The sequence below is a fragment of the Oryzias latipes genome, chromosome 2 (assembly GCF_053564925.1).
Source record: "Oryzias latipes strain Hd-rR chromosome 2, Olatipes_Hd-rR_3.1".
Classification (NCBI taxonomy): domain Eukaryota; kingdom Metazoa; phylum Chordata; class Actinopteri; order Beloniformes; family Adrianichthyidae; genus Oryzias; species Oryzias latipes.
Window position 1 is genome coordinate 23,905,782 of NC_136238.1, and position 20,109 is coordinate 23,925,890.

A 20,109-nucleotide genomic window follows, 5' to 3' on the forward strand; every position below is an offset into this window, starting at 1 on the left:
ATATATTTCACGATAGCAGAACTAAAGTGCCACAACTACTAATAACATGCACTGAATCACCACCCTCTACTATCCAGAAAAGCACTGTTGTACCCGAGTCTTAATTCACTATCCTCTTAGTAGCGACCACACTGGACATGTCCCAATCTGCTACCCATCTCTCGTGCAAAGTACATCCCGTTTTGTTGAGAAGGACCCTCACATGAGTTAGCAGACAATCATATCTGTCCATTTATTTTGAACACACCCACCACCACCCAAACAGCATTAACCTGACTTCTGCTCACAGATCCCTCACTTATGGTGAGCGATTTAACACGACCAAGATTCCCCACTTCCCATGAGTCTTAAAAGCTGAGGGGCTATATGGGTAGATGACCCAACTCCCAATGTTAAAGTGCCAAGGATAGCACAAGGGTTACCTCAGTCACACAATTAGCCTTTTCAAACGTTCTGAGATCAAAACCTTCAGCTTCTTCTGCAGATTTCTGATCATATTTATCTTTTCTGTCACTATTATTATTTCTGAAACCCTTAGCTGTTTTACCCTTGTAAAAAAAATCAGCTAAACTTTTATTTTGAAAAACTCTCTTTTTTCAGCCAAAACAGTCCGTCAGACCAGACAGCTCATCAAACATTAGACTCTTCAGCTTTTACTCAGCTTTTCAAAGTCTTTCTTTTTATGTAAATCTCACCAGGATCCTGTTTAACGGTGAGCGGCTTTTGTCCTGATCGCTGTTCTTGCTGAGAACAACTTTTCAGCAAATGAGTGGAAAACCATGAAATGTTTCCGTTTTTGTCCATAAGCGCTATAGGGTGTGTTCATGCTTCTTGAACAAAAGAACACATGTAAAGAAGAAAAGGAAAAAACAGGTATGTTTGTAACATTTGAGTGTGGACAGGCCCTGTCCCTTTTAGATTTGGATTACTTCTAAATCTGACTCTCTCTTCTTTCCTCCTTTTCTTTTCTGCCAGGTCCAACAAAAAGTTTTATAAATAGAAGTAAGATGAATAAAGTTAAAAAATAAAACATGTGTGTGACAATCAAAGACCCACTTTGAACATTTTATATCTATCTGTAACAATTGTGCTATCCTAGGCACTTTAACATTGGGAGTTGGGTCATCTAGACCCACTTAGTGCGCTGAACCTTTTTTCTTCAATGATTTGTGATCTTCACTGGTGTCCATGGATTACATGAAATCTTTCCACCTTTATCATGGTAGGGATAACACGTCAATGTAAGAGTGGGATCATCTAAGATAGCACAAGGGTTAAATGTTGATTTTTTTTTTTTCAGTTTTAAAAAGATGAGACTAGTAAAGTTATTGGAAAGACCCTGTCTGCTGCAGGACCTGTACATGTGCATTGTGGGTAATAACGTTTTGTTCTGTCTGGGATATTTGCTGGATTCTGGATGTTGACAGTTGTTTTGGTCCTGGTTATAGTTTGGATGTTTGTTTGTTGTTATTTGTTGCACAGCTGAGTAGGTTCTTCATAGAAAACATGTTGCTCTGCCAATGTGCCTTTGGGCCAACTTGATTGGGCTGTTTGGAAGAATAATGAGGATAAATAAGAACCCCCATCAGATCATGTTTCTGCCGTTTTTCAGAACCGGATCTGAACATGAATGCTGTCTGTCATATTCATGCAGCCTGCAGATTCTATTGATTTCTCCATCATATTTATGTTTACTTCATTCTATCTTTCAGTCACAGACACACTGGTTATGTTCTAACTTCAGTCTCCATCTAACGTCAAAATTTAAGCAAGATTTAATTCTCCTAAAAAGTCATTTTATGTTGACCAGGGGCCGGAGGGGGTCTGGTTTGGGGACCATAGGGTTTCCTCTCTGCTCTTTGTAATCATGTTGTCCTGTTGGCTTCATCGAGCCTGGACCTCCAGCATCCATTGGAATGGTTTGTTACAAAGTGTGAAGCGGCTGGGATGAGGCCATAGTTCTCGACCAGAGAAAGGTAGTTTGCCATCTCTCGTGGGTGGAGTGTTCCTGCCCCAGGTGGAGGATTTTAAATATCTTGGGGTCTTGTTCACGAGTGAGGGAAGTGAGATGAAAGGCGGATCGGAGCAGCGTTCATAGTTGTGCGGTTGCTGTACCGGTCCGTTGAGAGCTGAGCCAAAAAGCAAATATCTCAATTTACCGGTTGATCTTTGTTCCTATACTCACCTTTGGTCATGGGCTCTGGGTCATAACCGAAAGAACGAGGTCCTAAATACAAGTGGCTGAAATGAGCTTCCGCCGGAGGGTGGCTTGGTGCTCCCTTAAAGATAGGATGAGTAGCTCTGTAACCCGGAGAGCTTGGAGTAGAACCGCTTCTCCTCCACTTTGAAAGGAGCCAGTTGAGGTGTTCCGGGCATGTCCCACTGGGCGGAAAGGCCCAGGACACGCGAGATACGACACTACGACTCTCGGCTGGCCTGGGAATGCCTTAGGAGCTGGAGGAAGTGGCCAGGGCGAGGGAAATCTGGGCATATTTACTTAGACTGCTGATCCCGCTACCCGGTCCCGGATAAGCGGAGGAAGATGGATGGATTATTAAAAAAACTACGTGTTTCATAGTGAATGCAGTCCTTCGTATTTAAAATGCCATGCAGATGTGGCACTAAAAATGAAGAACATAAACTAATTTACCCTTTAACTTACCCAGGTACATCACATACCCTTCTTTTTGCAACAGAGTCCAGCTTTTGAACCAGCAGAGAACCAACAAACAGCAGAAACCCACACTGTGGGAAAGACTCCACACTTCCGACTAATGTTCATGTCCACTTTATTCTTCACAGTAAAGATTGGAACAGAACACTGAGAACCAAACATAACAGAGGAACAGTTCTAATGTCTATTGGAAAACATTAATCACAAAAAACATCAGACACAAACACCAGTCTGGTTCTTTATCTGCCCCTTCCTTCATACATTTTTAGGAAAATCTTTTCTTCACTAAACTTGGTCTAACAAAATATAAACTGCAGTTACTACTTTTTGTTTAAAATAATAATCAAATGTTCACTGATCACATAAAAAGTGTCAGAATTAAAGATGTCTAAAAAGTCTTTCTAGTGTTGTCATGGTAACACGCACATGAACAACATACTCATCATACCAGCATAAACTACAACCACATTGAAGCTGTTCAAGATTTAACTCTGATAATACAAAACAACGCATTTCTATTAACAGGTACATCTGAAAGAATTCATTTTGCCAAAAGTTTTACCATTTTTGTCCATGAAAGCAGCAACACTCATATTGATTAGTATCTTCACACATAGATTTAAATATATTGGTTCTTTTCTTTTTCTTGGTTTCTTTTTCAAAAGGGTGTTTTCAGCTCATGTCAGACTTTGGAAAACTTTTCATTGTTATGTGTTCCATACTAACATGCATCTCCTTTTAATTGAATGACTGCATCAATTTTTTATGGAGGCCAACAGTCTGTGGCTCTGTGTTCATGTAATCAAAGCTCAGGCTGCTTTGGAGTAAATAAGCACATTAGGGTTTGATCCCATGAGTTTTAAATATTAAAAACTACAAATTAACTAAAATATACAAATAAATTAAAATATTCAAATTTTATGATATACAAAGTGACTGGCTGTGCTGCAGAGGTAGAGTGGTTGAACTCTCATAAGAATATCACAGGTTGAACTACCACTTTGCCCGTCTATGTATCAAAGTGTCATTGGACAAAACTGAACCCCACATTGATCCTGGTGGTTACAGGTTGGTGCCAGTGTGAGACAGCACAGCTGCCATCAGTGTGTGAATGGATGTGTGTGGGTGAATGGGACTGACTGTTAAGTACTTTGGGCTTTCCAAGAAGCTACATAGGTGGTTTGTCCCATACGTATATAGCAACATAAAACCAAGGCTTAAAATATTTCAATCTAAAAAAAAATAATTTCGAGTAAAATACAGGCTTCTGTCTTCGTGGAAGAAAATGTGTACTTTTTCCAAAGCTTTCCCTCTTCTCATGTAAACCCTGTGTTTTTTGCTGCACAAGTTCTCTGCTCTGTTTTCTTGAGTATAAAGTTTTTAATAAATCCTTTGTTAAAATGTTTTTCTCTTGTGTGGGTTCTCATGTGTTTTTTAAGAAGAGATGTACGATTAAAACTTTTGTCACATTCCTTACAAGAAAAAGGCCTTTCTCCTGTGTGAGTTCTCATGTGTCTTTGGAGATTAGATGATTGACTAAAACTTTTGTCACATTCTTTACAAAAAAAAGGCTTCTCCCCTGTATGAGTTCTCATGTGTTTTTGGAGACCAGATGAATCACTAAAACCTTTTTTACATTCTATACAAGAAAAAGGCTTTTCTCTTGTATGAGTTCTCATGTGTTTCTTTAGTTGAGATGTACTATTAAAACTTTTGTCACATTCTTTACAAGAAAAAGGCTTTTCTCCTGTGTGAATTCTCACATGTGATTTGAGATTGAACAAATCACTAAAACCTTTATTACATTCGATACAAGAAAAAGGCTTCTCTCCTATATGAGTTCTCATGTGCCTTTGGAGATGAGATAATTGAATAAAACTTTTGTCACATTCTTTACAAGAAAAAGGCTTTTCTCCTGTGTGAATTCTCATGTGTGTTTTGAGATGAGATCTTTGACTAAAACTTCCATCACATTCTTTACATGAAAATCTCTTCTCTCCTGTATGAAATCTTAAATTAAAAGGTTTGATAGCTATTCTTGAGTTTTCGCCAGATGAGAAAGAGGAAAGTCTTTTCTGTTTTAAAGATTCTTTCTGTTTCTTAACCAAATCATCCTTTCTACTACTATCAGAGTCACACTCTCTTTCTGACATGCAAGAGCTGTCCACTCTTTGGACATGACTTCTGTGTCTTCTCTTCCTCTGATCTCGGTTCTCTGGGTCTGTCTCTTCAACTGTAGTTGATGTTGATTCTTCATGTTGGTTTCCTTCTTCATCCTGACTATCAGTTACATTAAAGCACTGCTGATTGTTTAGATCTGCTTCACTGTTCCCATCTTCCTCATAAATAGGAATCTCCATCAAGGTATCAGTCTCCTGCTTCAGATCAATCTGATCTTCATCCTGACTGATGCAGAGTTCTCCTGCTTCCTCTTTAATCTGTGGTGGTTCTGGTTCCTGCAGTTCCTCTTTAATCCCTGGTGGTTCTGGTTCCTCCTTCTCCTCTTTAATCTGTGGAGGTTCTGGTTCCTGTAGTTCCTGTTTTATGTGTGGAGGTTTTGGTTCATCCTTCTCTTTAATCTGTGGAAGCTGTTGTCCCCCTTGTTCCTCTTCAGTTTGTGGAGGTTCTGGTCCCTCATGTTCCACTCTGAAGTTCCTCTGCTGATTGTTTAGATCTGCTTCACTGTTCTCATCTTCCTCATAAGTAGGAATCTCCATCAAGGTATCAGTCTCCTGCTTCAGATCAAGCTGACTGTTGTAGAACCCTTCTTGCTCTTCTTTAATCTGTGATGGTTCTGGTTCCTCCGGTTCTTCTTTGTAATGCGGAGGGTCTAGTTTCTCCCGTTCAACTCTGAAGTTCCTTTGTTGGTTGCAAAAATCTTTATCTTCAGTCACCCAATGCTGGGGGAGGACTGCAGAAACAAAAAAAAGAGACCCTTTTTTATGTTTTGAGGACTTTGTGTTGTTAATAAACACTATTAGAACACCATTGCTTATATAAAAACACCAATTGTCTGCGAAGACTTACTAGTCTCATCATTCATCCAGTTTGTTTCCACCACAGCAGTAGGTTTAAAAAATATCATCTGGACATTATCATTTTTAAAATTGAAAACGTTTCACCTCTTATCCAAATTGTCCATTCTGAAATAGCTGGTGAAAGAGCTGGTTTGTATGTGCTCCTGGGAGTCAGTTAGATGACAGTTTCAGGAGTCAGACCTGAAACTGGATAGTATCGTCTACCTAAACTAAATGACATTAACAGCTGAAAGAGATGACCAGGTTGGGGAGGGTAGCCACTGTCTCCCCAACTCTAGCTGAGAACAAAGGTCTCCTAAAGACCTGAAAGTGAAACTGGTTCAGTTTGTTTGTCTGTGACTGATTTAAACCTGAGACCATCATTCTTATTAAGAGAAGGTTTATCAAATTCTTGACAAAGACGGCTTCTATCACTCACCGTGTCCCAATCCAAATGGTATGTTCCAATATACTCGATTTTTCTCATTTTGAAACGATTTTTCCCCCAACTTTCTGTCCAGCAGCTCATCAAACAGATGATAGCTGAAGGCCTCTTGTGTTGGAAATATTTTACCGTTACAATATTGTATTGTTTTGCTTTTTATTCAGGAATAAAATTAGCGATCACGTCAAATGACATCATATGGCGTTTCATCGCTGCCATTACTTGAACGAGCGCAAAGACAACTGAGCGGGTGTATTCAGGAACTAAGAGCAACCTTTACAACCGCGCAGGCAAAATTCTAACCGAGCGACCCAGCATTTTACAACTGCACACCTGCAGTTCTAACTGAGCTGTGATCCTGCACGCTCACTTCTCCATTGCGCGCTTGCTTGGGTTTGCGCACAGTGTTAATGGGGCATTTTTGTCACTTGGGGGGGCAGAATTAATGGGTGTGTTTGTCACTTGGGGTCGGTAACCTTTCTGGTTGATCTGACTGGCCGAAATTTTCTGGCCAAATCCGTCGAAGCAGGGCTTGACTTTCCTTACAACTAACAGGCGGCTCTTGAGCTGCATGCGGCTCTCTGTCTTTTATCATATTTTCTATGTACAGTACTTTCACAACCATAAGGTGAACATAAAAGCCTTACATTTTCTCCAAAATGTACGGAGCGGCCCTAATGTGTTCTTATGAGTAATGGTATGGTAAAGAGGATCTAGGAGAGAACAGCATGAGAACGGTACGGAGAGAGGTGAGGACGTGAAAGAAGACACCCCCCATAGGTGCAGATATGTGCATAATGCAGAACAAAATCGTCTGGGGTAACCCTGGAAATGCAAAGAGACACAATTATTAAGCACAGTATAAACAAGACTGCAGACACTGTAACCTTTCCGGTAGCCAAGCCGTGTCGCGCACTCAAGAACGCACGCAGCTTGTCATGGAAATGAATAATTAGAATGTAGTAAATTTGTCGTGTTTCCTCGGGAGACGGAAACTTCTGTTGTAGAATGAGGATGTAAATGTGCTGCTGAAACCACGCGCGTGCGTGCCTGCGTGTGTGCAAGAAGAGGGAGCGCGCGCACGTATGTGTGTGTGTGTGGAGAAGAGAGAGCGCACAGCGCAAGAGGGTGTGAGAGGTGTGGCGCAGGGAGTGAAGAAGAACAGTAATAAAAGTAAGTAACTCTCTGTGTTAATACAAAAGTATTGAGATACTTGTTGACACATTGAACGTTTATCAGAAGAGTTATTAGGGCCGGTCCAAATCTGTGAGGATCTTTCTAACTTAACCGAACTACAGCCGCCAGAGAATTCAAAATAATGAATCCATGGTTCGCGAGTGAGGACGCTGGAAAACCAACTCCGACAAGACAAGAAGACGCAACAGCAGCTGAGTTTCCGCGGAAAAGTAGATTGCCTGCGTTGGAAGATCGACTTGAATGCAGCAACTTCCAGCAGATTAAAGTGAAAAGCTGTCCATCATCCCCCCTTTTACTGGGACGCAACGCCAGGCGAGTTACGCCACACTTTTGTTTCTGTAGGACTTAAGTTTCAGCTGACGCATCTGCTTTCACTGTTCTTTGGAGCCGCACGGCAAAGAGAGACTCTGACGATGACTAAAGGGAAGCAGAAATTTAGCCCATTGTTTATTTCAGATGCAGAAGATGAGGACTTTGATGGATTTTAAATGCTGATTGATGACTGAAAAAACAAAAAAATAAATCACAACCAACTCAGTTTTACGCTCGCTGCCTTTTTAAAACACACACCAGCATGCATGTTTTACTGGTATGTGTTAACGTTAAATACGGAAAAATAACAACTATTACTGAAATTGTGCCGTTTAATCCAGCGCTGTTGTATTGTAAGGAGAGGCAGGAGTGTATTATGGGAAAAAATAAGGCTTTAATTGTGTGTTTGTGTGTGTATTAGGGTTGGGCGATGTCCCTTAAATTGGCAGTTGACGATATTTGCAGAACAGTAAACCCTTGTTTTTCGCGGGGGTTACGCTTCAAAAAGAACCCGGGATAGGCAAAATCCGTGAAGTAGAAACCTTTATTTTTTTTACAATTATTATACAATTAAATACTCTATTATACATTGAAAAGAAAGAACAAACCATTTTACAGGCTCAAGCATTTGTTTCACAAATACAAGTACTTTGTAACCATTCTTTCAACAGATAACTTCTATACTGTACTGTCAAAAAATAATTTTACTGAACGATGTGAACAGAAGGCTTCAAATTGCGGAGATAAGCCCCGCCCACCGCAACCCGAGTAATTGGATTAAACGGGAGAAAATTTATAGTGACTATGACACACACTTTTACGGGTCTCCCGGTAAAAGTGTGTGTCTTGGCAGAGCTCAGACCGTCAGCTCACACAGCGGCTTTGTTTGGGGTGTGTGTGAGCTGTTCAAAGCAAAAATGTCCCTCAGTCCTTAGAAACCAGATTAAAATTAAAATGATGGGCTAACAGGCACTTCATAATAACCGTAACATTAATTAAAGCACGTTTAAAAGATCGTCTCGTATATTACGGAGCAACCAGATATCTATGTATGACGCCTCTCAGCGGAACTCATTTCCTCTTCCGGTTTTTCAAACACTTCTACACATGTAAGAAGGTAGGAAAGTGCAGCCGGTTTTTTAGTCCTGTAAGATTTTCTCATGTGAAAATCACTGCATTTGTTACCGTTTTAATCCACATTACAGCCGCTGTTTCTTTTCTATTAAAACCTCTAAAAGAAAGCCGTGACAGCTGCTGTGCCGGATTTGACCAGCAAATTTCGGCCAATCAGATCAACCCCCCAATTTCGGCCAATCAGATCACGGTTACCTCCACCAAGTGACAAACCAACCCCTGAATACCGCCCCCTAAGTGACAAAAACGCCCCAACTGTGGGTCGTTTCATAGTTAAGTGGCCAGGTGGGGGACAAGGGCAGGGGGAGGAATCTACTTTATAAAACTTTTTTAAAAGTCAGTCATAAGGTGACAATCAATAACCTAAATTTTAATACAGGTATAAAAAAATCATGCTTTTTTGGGGTTATTTTTGTGTGAAATGCCCAAATAAAAAATATGTATTTTTTCTTTATTTACAAATGTTATGTTATATTATAAGTCAATAGAATTTTCATGAATCTGTTGGTAGTTTTAAAGATAAATATTTAACATTTACTACAACTCTATGGTGACAAAACATAATTTAACAGGTCATAACTAAAAATGTGCCAATCAAAGGATTGAGGAGAGCTAATTGAGCTAATCCTTCTTCTCTGAAGTAGTGATCGATATAGAACATGAAAATTTAAATTTCCAATTCATAAATGTTTTTTATAAGGCCTATATTGCAAATGAGGAGCTGATGGAGCCATGCGAGGCACCAGACGACATCCTGTATTCTGAAGGGAACTGTGATTTGGACAGTAGAGAGCTTGTTCAGGACTTGTTCAAAGACTCTAAGGCCGCCTTTACACTGCATTGTTCAAGTGACCCAATTCCGATTTTTTCCTCTCACGTGGCACAGATCGGATATGATCGGTGAGCGTGTAAGCAGGACAAAAGCGCATGGATTCAGATTTTCTCAGATCGGATACAGGCCTCTCTCATATGTGGAAATAAATCGGAAACGAATCGGGTACGTGCATTTGCTTGTGCCATGTAAGCAGACAAATCGGATATTCCCCAGTAAATGCGAGTCGTACGTCAGTGACGTCAACTCAGGACACCAACAACTGAGATCACGTGACTTATTAAGGTGCTTTTTGTGCGCTGATTTTGCTGTCAGTGTGTTACCTTTCAGCCTCAGGCTTCAGACCGTAGTCGGAAACCGCTGTTATGTCCGGTCCAGACGCAAACGGTAACTAATGAAGCGGGACACCGTTGCTATGGACCAGGCTTGAAGCCGTTTATTTTTTGGGGGGGCCTGTATGATGACGACCGTGTGTGTGTGCGCGCGCGTGCTTGCGTGTGTAAGGAGAGGAGAGCGGGTGTGAGCGCGGAGCGGGGGATTGTCGAAGAACCGTAAATTAAAAATAAGGTGTCTCGCCCAAAAGTTTTGGAGTCTTTCTCAACCCACTCTGGAGGCTGAGGGTTCAGAACGGAAAAGGGAACCCCGAGGAAATCTCCCGTGTGTTTCTGACTACGGTCGGAAAAGAGAAGTCATCGCGCAGGAAAGGTTCAACACTTGGATCAAACTGTTAGTACAGCACGTCTGCAAACACTTTCTCATTCAAAACTCAGAGAGAGCCGAGCAGCCCTCCTTCTTTTCCTCTCCCACGCATCCCCTCAGGAGCGCCCAAGGCCAGTGTTGCCAGATAGAGTCACAGTTTTCCAGCCCAAAAGTCATCTGAAAACCGCAAGACCCCTCAAAAACCCGCCCAACGGGGGGGGGGGGGGGGGGGGGGGGGGATAAGATCAAGTCAAATGGATTACACATTCACAAATCACAGATGTAGAAAGGGGATATTACTCGACTGGCTTTTTCACAGCTACCTGTACAGTCTAAAAGCTCAATCATATCTATCTATCTATCTATGATTGGGAGAAACAACAATATACAGCTTTTGAAGAATTTTTTCCCCTTTTTCAAAATAAAACATTTCTCAAAATCAAAGATAGTTCAGACTATTAATAAAAGGAGTACGGTATTGAATATTTCTTCAGCGGACCGGCCTTCTTCCATTCATTCTCTTAATCCGCTATAACCTATGTATAACCTCTTCCATCTTGTGCTGCGCTTGCGCCAAAGCGCCCCAACTACTACCGTGTCAACCTGCTGCTATGATGACCTTATTTAGCGCTCTCTGTGTTGGACACACTGGAGGAGCGCGGGGGAAAACAACTCTGAGCTAAAGAGGATGTGAACAGGTGGAGCGGAATAGCAGGTAGAGAGGCGGGGGAGGGGCTTTGGCTTCAAACTGTCAGAGAGATGGAAACACGGCGTCAGATTCAGACGCAGCTTTCCCTGCGGGAGTTGAAGCAGAGACTTTCTCTGGTAAGATCTCATGAACTCAAACATGGAAACATGATTACCAAGTAGAACTCTCCAAAATAATAAACCTGATCTCTCCACATTCTCCGTGTCTACCATGCATCGATACACACAGACATGCAGCGATCAGACCATAACGTTAGCTCGTAGCTCCGCCCACACGCGACCGCGGTGTCAGCTTTAAAGAACGCAACTTCTAAGAGGAGGGGCGGCAAACCCCCAACAACAGGTTAGATGACAGAACCCATTAAGCGTCTCTACCTGGTGCGTTCACGGAGCTTCAGAACATAAGACTTCAACAGCCACCCAGTCTAACGTAGTCCGCTAATATATATTCATGAGTGGAAAAAACCCGCCGAACGGACCAAACAACCGCCCAAATTATGCATACCTGCCCAAAGCCATTTTTACCCGCAAATTTAGAACCAAAACCGCCCAATCTGGCAACACTGCCCAAGGCAACGCCTCCTTCCTTTGCTTTCCTTGCCTCCATGACAACCGCAATCACAAAAGTCCGAAAGAGGTCCGCGGAAGGCGGAAATGCTGCTACGTAGTCCTCAGAACATCTACGTTTGATAGTTTCAGCATTGTATAGTGTAAATGCAAAAATCCGATACGGGTCACTTTCAAAAGATGATGTAAGTGGGTCGTCAAAAAAATCGGATATAGTCAGACAATCGGAAATGAGCATCAAGACATGCAGTGTAAATGCGGCCTAAGTCTCCTTGAGTTTATCACTTTCATATCTGATATCTATCAGAAATCTATACCAACTTTTGGACTGCTCTCAGGATTGCACTCACCTTGACAGTCACTGTGGCTCAAGCAGAGAGGAGCTTTTCAAAACTCAAGTTGATCAAGTCATACCTAAAGTCAACAATTTCTCAGCAGCGACTCACTAACCTTGCCATTGTTGGTATCAATCATTCAGTAGGGGAGTATGGAAGCGATTCTGTAGCATAATTAAAAATAAAAGTCAAAACCAGAAATGCTGTTTTATTTTTAAAATGAAGCTGCATCAAATGACTCAAAATTAAAATGAAAAAGCAATACAGTAATCCCCCACCCATTCGCGATTTAATATTCGCGCCCCGCCCATTCGCGTTTGGCCGCAGATGACGTGACGTCACAAGCGTGAGACGCAGAAAGGCGCTCATTCCCCGAATTTTGAAAAACGATTTACTCTGTACTGTAAAGTACAACGACCCCGAGTTGGACAGAGCTGCAGGCGGGCGGCGCCCCCCTCTTTCTGCTAGTTGCTGGACCACAGCGTATGTCAATCAGTGGTGGGCTGGTGACTGGTGGATTAGAGGGGGCGGGGCCTACCTGGGTGCGCGTTGGCTGAACGTTCTTCTCCGGCTGAGTGTATGAGCAGGCTGCGCTATTTTTGTTCGAGCTGTAACCATTCTGACAAGGTTAATAAAAGCCAATAAAAGCCCTGCATCATCTCCAGCTTCTGGAAATGAACCCAAATGGAAGAAAAAGTTTCTGACTCTGCAGAGGCTCTGGGAGTTTTAAAACAGCGTCAATTATTCGCGGATTTTCGTTATTTGCGGGGGGGGGGTGAGGAACGTAACCCCCGCAAATACGGGGGGTTTACTGTACTTCAAAATGCTTCTTCCTTTTCTACTTCAACACAGCTTTTTCTGTCACTTAATTAAAATGATAATGAAAATGGTATGTGACATTTCATTTTCAAGAAGTTCTCTGGTAAATGTGTAGCATAATTCATTTAGAAATGTCTAATCTGACAATTAAAATGGATTAACAGAAATGCAAAACTTCAATACCAAAATGCTTTTTCATTTTATACTTAAAACCGCTTATTCTGTGTCATAATTAAAACGAAAATGCAAAGAGGGGATTGCATTTGTATTTTCAAATCCACCCTGGGAAACTTGTCTCAATAATCATTTCTTAAAAGAATTTCCAGAGGGGAAGCGGGGCGATGACGTCACTGCTTTCTTCGTGTGTCCGGCCGCTGAAGTTGGCTTGCGATTCACAGCTTCTGATTCGCGAGGGCACTAAAGGAACATTCTGCTGGATTTTTCGCATTAAGATCACCTAAAACCAGGTCCTGTTCACAAACCGCTGGACCTGGACTGCTCAAACCTGGATTCCTGGATCTTAATGCGAAAAATGCATAGGAATGTTCCCTTAGTGCCCTCGCGAATCAGAAGCTGTGAATCGCAAGCCAACTTCAGCGGCCGGACACACAGAAAAAGCAGTGACGTCATCGCCCCGCAGTTACATTTTAAAAATTAAAAAGCATTTCTGTTAATCCATTTTAATTGTCAGATTAGACATTTCTAAATGAATTATGCTACACATTTACCAGAGAACTTCTTGAAAATGAAATGTCACATACCATTTTCATTACCATTTTAATTAAGTGACAGAAAAAGCAGTGTTAAAGTAGAAAAAGAAAAAGCATTCTGGTGGATTGCTTTTTCATTTTAATTTTGAGTCAAAAAATGCCGCTTCATTCTGAAAATGAAAAAGTATTTCTGATTTTGACTTTTATTTTTAATTATGCTACAAAATTGCTTCCATAGGGGAGCAAATTTCATATGATGACGTTATTGACGAGTTTGCATCAATGAAGGCTAGAAGGGTTAAGTTTTAGTTAGTGTTTTCTGTTTTTAGTGCTGCAGTTATATTTATTTTAGCGAGTCGTTTGTCCGATAAAAGATTTGTGCTTTATAATATTTATTTTATATTATTTATTTAATAATGTGTTTGATTAAATATTTTTCTACCTAACTCTTTTTTAGCCATGCTTATGGTCTTTTATTTTTATGTTAGGATAACTGTTGTGTCTTTTGTATCAATTTCTTAATTTCAATGACAATAAAAAATGTCAGTTGACATCACAAAATGAATCTATTGGGGGGCGCTTGGGCGGGTCTCGCCCAGTGAGTAACAGGGTAGAACCGCCACTGCGCGTGGTTGTGTGTATGCATCTTTTCATTTCTGCACTTCTAATTTTTGGACGTCCTGAAACATCCGAATCTACGAAGGTCGGAAGAGACGGCAACAACAAATCCTTTCAGTGACATAAAGATCTGGGATATCCAATGGATTTAAAAGGTTTAGTCACTTACCAACTGTTGTGATATGTCTCACATACTATGAATATAGTTCCCTACGCGGAGTGATACAGAGTTTGCCTTTTCACCTGAGCCTTAGTTCTTCATGTATGGCTAAGAAGTTGGAAGTGAATAAAGTGCGAGGTCCCTCTATAAGTTATTGTTGGTCTTCATTGATACAATAACACTTCATGGTGGCAGCGGAAAACAGAGATTGAAAAAAAAAAAGACGAGAGAGGAGAAGAATTTCCCCGACGCGAACCGAAGCGACAACTTGTCCGTGGATAAGTGACGTGCTGCTGCTAGCTAACTGCACGTGTAGCCTGTTGGTTCGAGATGGCGTCGCATCTTCCTACTATGAACTGGTCCGACCCGGATCTGGGTGAGGCAATTTCATTGTTCAAGCAAAAAATGTGCCTGTACCTAGAGGATGAGGAGATCTCAGATGAAGTAAAACAAGCCAGGAAAATATGCCGAGGCATCGGAGATGAGGGGCTAAAGAGGCTAAATGCTAGCGGACTAAGTCCGGCTGAAAAACAAGTCCCGGCAAATCTGTGGAAGTTTTTTGAAGGACAATTAAAGTTGGATGTCAACTTCAGAATTCACAGACTGCATCTTATGCAATATAGACAGAAAGCAGGCGAGAGTATTGATGATTTTATAAACAGAGCAAGAACTCTTGCACTAAAATGTCAATTCACAGATGAAGAACTCCATGAACGCCTGATTGAGCTGATCATAGCCAGCACGCCGCATGAAGCTTTCAGAAATGAGCTCTACAGCAAGCCTCAAGGGTGTTCTCTGGCCGAAGTCCTGACTGAAGGACGAAAACATGAAGCTCTCACAGCAGGAAATCTCCAACTTCACCAACTTGAGGTATGCAAAACAGAGCAAAAGGAAAGAGTGGATGCTATTATTAAAGGAAGGGGAAGGCTGTGCCAAAGATGTGGATCAGATCATAAGCCACGACAATGTCCTGCTTTTAATGATATATGTCACCTATGTGGATACACAGGACACTGGGCTAAATGCTGCAGAAACAGAAAGCAACAGAAAAAAACAGAATATACCAACCAACACTGGCGAGATAAATCTCAACCACAGTCAATGGGCAGATACCACAAAAAAAGTTATCTGAGCCAGTCATACAAGAATGACCGTAAAAAGCCAAACAAAGGAAAAATAGATGCCATACAAACCACAGACTCAAGTGAAGATGACCCATATCAAAGAGAGTTTCACTCTGTCACGGTCAGCGAAAAATGTATGCACAGCATTGATGCAAAAATGCCAAGAGAAGAGGCTTATACAATCCTAAATATAAAACCACCTGACGTACCTGGCCAGAAACACACACTTCGTTTAAAAATTGACACAGGTGCATCAGGGAATACCTTGCCACTGTGTACATACAGACAAATGTACGGCAGAAACAGACAGGCGATGAACAGACTCCAAAAGAGCCATGCAAAACTGTCAGCCTACAGCGGACACAGGATCCGATGCTATGGGAAAATAAACATCCCATGTCAATGGAAGCACTCAGAGTGGATTAACGCCATGTTTTATGTTGTGGATGTACCAGGTCCAGCAATAGTTGGACTGCCCACATGCGAAGCACTCAACCTGGTAACTGTAAACGTGGACTCTATTGCTAATGTCAGCAAAGCAGCTAACAAAGAAAACAAGAGCCAGACCACAACAAAACCTAAAAAAGCCAATCCATTGCTCCACATAAACACCATAGAAGATTTAAAGAAGGCTTATGCAAACCAGTTTGATAAGCTTGGTAACTTCAGTGGGACTGCAAAACTCCTGCTAAAAGAGGATGCTGAACCATTTCAAGACCCACCACGCAAATGCAGTATTCACATAAAAGACAAGCTCAAAAAAGAACTCGATAATCTTGTGGAACAGGACGTGATCTGCAAAGTGGAAGTGCACACAGATTGGTGCTCCAGTCTAGCATACAGTACCAAGAAAGATGGTAGTCTACGGATATGTCTAGACCCTAAAAAACTAAACGACAGTTTAAAAAGATGCCCACACAGGATTCCAACAGTTGAGGAACTAAATCCAAAATTTGCAAACGCAAAAGTATTTAGCAAGCTTGACGCTAAGGCAGGATACTGGTCTATACATTTGGATGAAGATTCACAACTGTAAACAACATTTCGCACTCCATTTGGCAGGTACTGCTGGAAGCGTCTACCATTTGGACTCAGTGTGTCTCAGGATATCTTTCAGGCAAAGATGGACCAGATCCTGGAAGGATTGCAAGGTGTGGTCAGCATCGCAGATGACATTGCAGTATATGGAAAAAATGAAGAGGAACATGATAGGAACCTAATCAACCTGATGGAGCGTGCTGCAAACACAGGTTTGGTGTTCAACAGTGAAAAATGTAACATTAAACAGAACCAAATCTCATTTTTTGGTAACCAGTACACCGCCAATGGTATTCGACCTGACCCAGCCAAAGTCAGAGACATCCAAAAGATGCCAACACCACAAAACAAAGATGAGTTACACAGATTCATTGGGATGCTATCCTACCTGTCCCCCTACATACCAAGGTTCGCAGACAAAGCTCACACCCTGAGAGGACTACTGAAGAACGACACACCATGGGTATGGGACACAAACTACCAAAATTGCTTTGATGACCTTAAAACAATGATCACTGAGGACGCATGTTTGAAATACTACGATCCCAGCTTGACTATAACACTTGAAGTGGATGCATCTCAGAAAGGCTTAGGTGTTGCCCTTGTGCAAAATAACCAACCTATAGCTTTTGGGTCCAAAACACTAACAGATACTCAGTCCAGATATAGCAACATTGAGCGAGAAATGCTTGCTATTGTCTATGGAATACAACGATACCACACATATCTGTACGGAAAAGGATTCATAGTGATCACAGATCACAAGCCACTTGTAACCATATGCAGAAAACCACTACACGCGGCTCCACCAAGGTTACAACGAATGCTAGTCCAAGTTCAGGGGTACAATTTCGAGGTCATGTACCGTCCTGGACCACAGATGGTCCTCGCAGACACCCTAAGTCGATTACCCAACCCAGAGAACAGCAGTGAAATAGAGCTGGATGAACGTATAGACGGACTGATTTTTGAACCGGAAGACCCTGAAATGTACACCATAGCACTTATTAACTTCTCACCTGACAAACAGAACACCCTTCGAGCAGAAACAAGCAAAGATCTCAAACTCAGTGCACTAAAGGAGGTGATTCTTCAAGGATGGCCAGAAAAAATACAGGACTTACCAAAACATCTTCGTGCCTTCTGGGCCTTCAGAGATGAACTTGGCATAGAAACAGGAGTCATATTCAAAGGCAGACAAGTGCTGATTCCCGACTCTATGACGGAGAGCATTCTAAAACAACTGCATTCCAGTCATCAAGGAATTGAGAAAACACGTCGCCTCGCAAGAGAAAGCGTATACTGGATCAAAATGAACGACGACATTGAGAAGATGTGCAGATCCTGCTCAGTGTGTATTGAATACCAGGATGCAAACCCAAAGGAACCTCTTCAACCACATAAGGTACCAACAAAGCCGTGGCAATCACTCGCATCAGATCTGTTTGAGGTGAATGGTCGCCACTACTTATTAACTGTGGAGAGATACTCCAAGTTCCCTATGGTGGATGAGATGCACACAACATCAAGTCATGCAGTTGCACAAAAAATACAAGCGTATGTGTCATTATTTGGACGTCCAGATGAAATACTGACGGACAACGGGACACAATACACAGGAGAAGCTTTCAAACGGTTCACAAAGGAGTGGGGAGTCAAACACATCACCAGCTCTCCTCACTACCCGAAAAGTAACGGATTCATCGAGAGACATGTACGACACATCAAATCCATCGTCAAGAAGACACTGAAATATGGTGGAAATCTACAAATGGCACTATTACAGATCAGAGCAACACCAATCGACAGTAAACTACCATCACCTGCAGAACTGATTTTTGGGAGACCTGTCACCACCCTGCTACCAAGTCGAACAGATCCTGGCAAAGAAGAACACAGACTGCACCTAGAACAACGAACTGCAAATATGAAAGAACACCACGACAGAAACAGTCGTAAGGAGCTACCACCTCTCCAACCAGGACAACATGTGACTGTGTTAAATAAAGAAAGGGGAACGTGGCACCCAGCAACTGTAGTGGAAAAGAGCACCGAGCCAAGAAGCTACATTGTCCAAACACCCAACGGAAATCAAATCAGACGCTGCAGGAGTCACCTAAGAGAACTCTTTAAACCACATATACAGATCAACGAAAGGAGGAACCAAATTGCAGAGGCACCACAACAAACCCAGCATCAAGAGGATTGCAATGACTCTGCAGAGACCATCACTGAAACCCCATGCACAACAACCACAAACTATGAAAGACAGAACAGTCCACCACCGACCTGCACACGATCTGGTAGAGTTATAAACAAACCATCTCGGTACAAGGACTTTGATCTATAAACAAGAGGAAAAATCAAAACTGTTGATTCTTTACTTCGTATTGTTATTATGCTGTTTTCCAGACCCTAACGGATGTAAAAAAAAAAAAAAAAAAAAAAAAATGATGCTCAAGACAAATGGGAATGTATGTTTCTAATTTCTATTAACATGACACAGAATGTGCTATTGTTATTGTTACAGTGATCTGAGGGTTAGCATATTCACTTTATTTTGTTTGTGATATAGATTTGAGCTAAACAGAGGGGATGTTGTGATATGTCTCACATACTATGAATATAGTTCCCTACGCGGAGTGATACAGAGTTTGCCTTTTCACCTGAGCCTTAGTTCTTCATGTATGGCTAAGAAGTTGGAAGTGAATAAAGTGCGAGGTCCCTCTATAAGTTATTGTTGGTCTTCATTGATACAATAACACTTCACCAACTATGTTGAGCTGAAGCTGCGGGTTCCAGCTGCTATCCAGCAGTCTGCGCTGACGACAGAGCTCCTCCTCGTTCTGGACGATGGTTCCTTCTTCAGCAGCAGAAAGTTGTTCGCTGACAGAACCTTCCTGAGGTTCTGAAGACATGGTTCCTGCTCCGATCTTCAGCTCCAACTCCCACAAACACCGCCGTCCTCTTCACTGCAGCTCCGATCGATCATCTGCTAGTCTCACAATCACAGCAATCCACGTTGTCTTTCCGTTCAACACTTCTTCACTCATTTACGACACTTTGGAAAATGCTGAGAGTTCCCACACGAACCACGTATCGTCCTTTCTGTCCAAAAACATCACAAACGTCCCAACAAAACACCACCACAACACAAGCTAACGCTGCTAGCCTGCTAACAAGCTAACGCTGCTAGCGGTTAGTGCTGTTTTTCTTCTTTGTTAGGCTAACAGCGTCATGGTGCTTTAGCGCCACCAGCTGGTCTGGAGTGTTTTCTGTCCTTCATTTTCAGTGGCGGCACCACGTGTCGACCAGGGGTGGCCACGGCCAACTGATTCATAGATTCATGCTCTCTTTTGAAACTTGAAAGTTTTTGCTTTAATTTTCAGTTTAGTTAGTAATATAAATGCCTTTTCTTAATTATCCTAAAAACTGTTGCATTATGGTCCTTTAGTGCATCTGGGCCCATGTACACGGTTGTATGATAGGAAATAAACATTTAAATCTAAACAACCTGCTGATGATAATACATGTCTCTTATGAGACACAGAGCGTTCACATTTTACAAATACAGGTATTTTGTTTATATGGTGATTTATATCATTATGGCCTGATATGAAAAACTATAGATCAGTCAGTTATTTCTCTTTAGAAGTCTACGGGATTTTGGCTTCTGGAGCCAGCACGTACTTCCTATTTGGAACGCCAGGGGGTGGGGTC

General features: G+C 41.8%; 1 protein-coding gene and 1 long non-coding RNA gene across 2 annotated transcripts in view; one reads left to right on the top strand and one right to left on the bottom strand.

Moving 5' to 3' along the window:
* LOC105355306 (NACHT, LRR and PYD domains-containing protein 12-like) overlaps nucleotides 1-20,109 on the top strand; it is a 122,049-nt gene that overhangs the window by 42,814 nt on the left and 59,126 nt on the right. The gene's annotated exons all lie outside the window — the stretch shown is intronic.
* On the bottom strand, nucleotides 2,773-19,913 carry LOC110014209 (uncharacterized). Its single transcript, XR_013651976.1, has 2 exons — nucleotides 19,160-19,913; nucleotides 2,773-5,585 (listed from the first exon to the last, which is right to left on the bottom strand). It is a non-coding gene; the product is annotated as an uncharacterized LOC110014209 (long non-coding RNA).